Source organism: Lolium rigidum, chromosome 3 (genome assembly GCF_022539505.1).
Source record: "Lolium rigidum isolate FL_2022 chromosome 3, APGP_CSIRO_Lrig_0.1, whole genome shotgun sequence".
Lineage (NCBI taxonomy): Eukaryota > Viridiplantae > Streptophyta > Magnoliopsida > Poales > Poaceae > Lolium > Lolium rigidum.
The window spans coordinates 330881319-330886012 of record NC_061510.1 but is presented as its reverse complement, the minus strand read 5'-3'; positions in this window follow the sequence as shown (position 1 = coordinate 330886012).

Sequence of the window (4694 nt, the reverse complement as noted above, 5' to 3'; positions counted from 1 at the left end):
CAAAATACACAAATTAGAGGCAAAACAATAGCAAAAGTGTTCGGGAAAGTAGATACGTTTTGGACGTATCAGTTAGCCATGGTTTGTGAAAGCAAGGTTGGAAGGAGTGCCACCCAAAAATAAAAATGTTTCATGGGAGCCGCTCTTTGAAGGTTTGTCTGGCAAGGGGGTTAGAGTGCCCACTACCATTCGTTGACAACAACAAACACCTCTCCAAACTTTACTTTTATGCTCTCTTTATGTTTTCAAAATAGAAGCTCTAGCACAAATATAGCAATCGATGCTTCCCTCTGCGAAGGGCCTTTCTTCTACTTTTATGTTGAGTCAGTTTACCCATTTCCTTCCACCTCAAGAAGCAAACACTTGTGTTAACTGTGCATTGATTCTTACATGCTTGCATATCTGCATTCATCATATTACTTTATATTGACAACTATCCATGAGATATACATGTTACAAGTTGAAAGCAACCGCTGAAACTTAATCTTCCTTTGTGTTGCTTCAATACCTTTACTTTGAATTTATTGCTTTATAAGTTAACTCTTATGCAAAACTTATTGATGCTTGTCTTGAAAGTACTATTCACGAAAAGTCTTTGCTATATGATTCAGTTGTTTACTCATTATCTTTACCATTGCTTTGGATCACTGCATTCATTACATGTGCTTACAATAGTACTGATCAAGATTATGATGGCATGTCACTTCAGAAATTATCTTTATTATCGTTTACCTACTCGGGACGAGTATGAACTAAGCTTGGGGATGCTGATACGTCTCCAATGTATCGATAATTTCTTATGTTCCATGCTACTTTATTGATGATACCTACATGTTTTATACATACTTTATGTCATATTTATGCATTTTCCGGCACTAACCTATTAACAAGATGCCGAAGAGCCAGTTGCTGTTTTCTGCTGTTTTTGGTTTCAGAAATCCTAGTAAGGAAATATTCTCGGAATTGGACGAAATTAACGCCTAGGATCTTATTTTTCCACGAAGCTTCCAGAACACCGGGGGAGATACGAAGTGGGCGACGAGGCGGCCACACAACAGGGCGGCGCGGCCCACCTCCTGTCCGCGCGGCCCTGGCGTGTGGGGCCCTCGCGTCGACCCCTGACCTACCCTTCCGCCTACATAAGCCTTCGTCGATAATAATTCCAGTACCGAGAGCCACGATACGGAAAACCTTCCAGAGACGCCACCGCCGCCAATCCCATCTCGGGGGATTCAGGAGATCGCCTCCGGCACCCTGCCGGAGAGGGGAATCATCTCCCGTAGGACTCTTCACCGCCATGGTCGCCTCCGGAGTGATGTGTGAGTAGTTCACCCCTGGACTATGGGTCCATAGCAGTAGCTAGATGGTCGTCTTCTCCTAATTGTGCTATCATTGTTGGATCTTGTGAGCTGCCTAACATGATCAAGATCATCTATACGTAATGCTACATGTTGCGTTTGTTGGGATCCGATGAATAGTGAATGCTATGTTATGTTGATTATCAATCTATCATCTATGTGTTGTTTATGATCTTGCATGCTCTCCGTTGCTAGTAGAGGCTCGGCCAAGTTTTTGCTTGTAACTCCAAGAGGGAGTATTTATGCTCGATAGTGGGTTCACGCCTCCATTAAATCTGGGACAGTGACAGAAAGTTCTAAGGTTGTGGATGTGCTGTTGCCACTAGGGATAAAACATCAATGCTATGTCTAAGGATATATTTGTTGATTAAAATTGTCTGTTGTTTGCAACTTAATACTGGAGGGGGTTCGGATGATAACCTGAAGGTGGACTTTTTAGGCATAGATGCATGCTGGATAGCGGTCTATGTACTTTGTCGTAATGCCCAATTAAATCTCACACTACTCATCATAACATGTATGTGCATGGTCATGCCCTCTTTATTTGTCAATTGCCCAAGCTGTAATTTGTTCACCCAACATGCTTATTCTTATGGGAGAGACACCACTAGTGAGCTGTGGACCCCGGTCCATTCTTTTACATCGAATACAATCTATCGCGATACTCGTTCTCTTGTTCTCTGCAAACATCATCATCCACACTATACATCTAATCCTTTGTTACAGACAAGCCGGTGAGATTGACAACCTCACCATTACGTTGGGGCAAAGTACTTTGGTTGTGTTGTGCGGGTTCCACGTTGGCGCCGGAATCCCCGGTGTTGCGCCGCACTACACTCCGCCGCCATCAACCTTCAACGTGCTTCTTGGCTCCTACTGGTTCGATAAACCTTGGTTTCTTACTGAGGGAAAACTTGCCGCTGTACGCATCACACCTTCCTCTTGGGGTTCCCAACGGACGCGTGCTGTACGCGTATCAAAGCAATCAACATCCTTCCTTGCTTGAGCTCTCTGAACTCATCTCTCATATTCTTGATCAAACCCGGTGGCACATGGTATCTGCTGAACTTGAGCTTGAAGTCCTCCCAAGTCATCATTTGTCCTCCATTCATTGCACGGACACTGTTCCACCAGGCTCTGGCAGGTCCTGACAGATAATGGGTGGCAAACAACACCTTCTCAGCAGCTTCAACTCCTGCAACTTCCAGGTTGTTCTCCATTGATTGGAGCCAGTCATCTGCATCTAAGGGTTCTTCAGTCTTTCTAAACATGGGGGGATTAGTGAAAGTGCATGGAGCCCCCATGTGTGGTTTTGGTAATTAATGACAATCCCTATGGACTAATGTTTGCATTGAGTTATATTTGTAGGAGTTGTCCATAGGCAATTCTTGAACCATATGTTGGCTTCAAGGTTGCAATAAGAAGAATTTGATGAAGGATATCAAGTGTCAAGTATGTCTTGAAGATGAAGATGAAGTGAGCCCTCAAGTTACTTCAAGACATCAACATGTTTGTATTAGGTTGCAATAAGAAGAAATTGATGAAGGATATCAAGTGTCAAGTATGTCTTGAAGATGAAGATGAAGTGAGCCCTCAAGTTACTTCAAGACATCAACATGATGAAGAATGAAGTGCAAGTTCAAGATGAGCCAACTCGAAGAGTTCATAAGCTTGAAGCTTGCCATGGAGAAATGAAGTGCTAGTTCAAGATGAGCCATCTCGAAGAGATCCTTTGATTGACTCTTGCCATCCATATGGTGTTCATGGATATGTTAAGATGCGCCGAAGAAGAAGCTCTCTCATGGTGGATTATGGGGGAGCAATCCACAAGACTTCGTCAAGCAAGCACAAGCAAGAAAGGCGTTCCATCTTGTTGAGGTCAAGATCGTCGTCATCGAGCTCAAGTGGAATGCGCAAGTATAACGTTTGCTATTGATAGGGTTTCTTTCTCACCGGTCTCATAATGTAGTTGGAGACCGGTTTATAGTTTAGTTGCCGTACTATCAAGAGGGCTCTCGAGTGAGTAACTCGATCGTATCGTTCGGAGAGAGCTCAAACCTTTGCATCCTTGCATCATCTTTCTTGGTTGTTATTTGGACCTTATCCATGTGATGTTTTAGAGCCTGTGCTTATTCTCATGACAAGCTCTAGTTCATCGAAAACGGATTTCGCATAGATCACTTGTTGCGTTTTCGAGTTTGGTTCATCATCTTTCTTGGTTTATTTGGATCTTATCCATGTTATGTTTTAGAGCTTGTGCTTATTCTCACAAGCTCTAGTTCATCGAAAATGGTTTTTGCATGGGCAACTTGTTGCATTTTCAAGATTGGAGGTTTTACCGGTATGTCTTTTTTAGATAGGTCAAAACTTTCATCATTTTTTCTATCCTCCCTTGTTGGACTATGATGGTTTCCTGCATGATCTTGTAGATCTTGTTCTTAACTTTAAAACAAGCCCAAGATCATCAAAATCGGAGTCCGGATGCTAAAGTTATGCCCGTTTCAGTTTGATGTTTCTGCCAGTTTTCAGGGGGACGGATATTCCGGCCCAAGTTTGGGGTGGATAATCCCCCCCCCCCCGAAAAATCCGGTTTTTGGGAAAATCCGGCCAAATGTCCGGCCCCCTTACTGCGAGCAGTTTTCTCAAGTCCTTAGCCGATTTTCGGGGCCCGGATATTTTGCAAATATCAGGCCCGGAAAATCCGGCCTGAGCTGACCCAAACGGTCATATTTCGATGGGAGGGGGTATTTAAGACCCCTTCTTCCTCCTTGGGCAGCTACCTCTTCCCCTTTGTGCTCTCCACCATTGTTGACCTTGAGAGCTTCCCTTTCCCTCTACTCCTCCTATGCTTCTTGAATATTTTTGAGGGAAAAGGAAGAGGAGATCTAGATCTACATTCCTACCAATCAAATCCCTTTCTTTGTGAGGGGTATCCACTAGATCTAGATCTTAGAGAAATTTGGTGTTCGTCCTCTTATTTGTTCTCCCTCTCTTATTCCCCCAATAGCTTTTGTAGCTTTGTTGGAATTTGAGAGAGAAGGACTTGAGCATCTTTGTGGTGTTCTTCCCATTGCATTTGGTGCATCGGTTTGAGTTCTCCACGGTGATTCGTGGTGGTGAAAGCAAGAAGGTTGTTACCCTTGGGTTCTTGGAACCCTAGACGGATTCTAGGCCTTTGTGGCGATTTGTTGGGAGCCTCCAATTAAGTTGTGGATGTGTGCCCCAATCTTTGTGTAAGGCCCGGTTTCCGCCTCGAAGGAAATCCCTTAGTGGAACTGTGACCTAGGCCTTTGTGGCGAGGGTCACCGGAGATTTAGGTGAGGCGCCTTCGTGGCA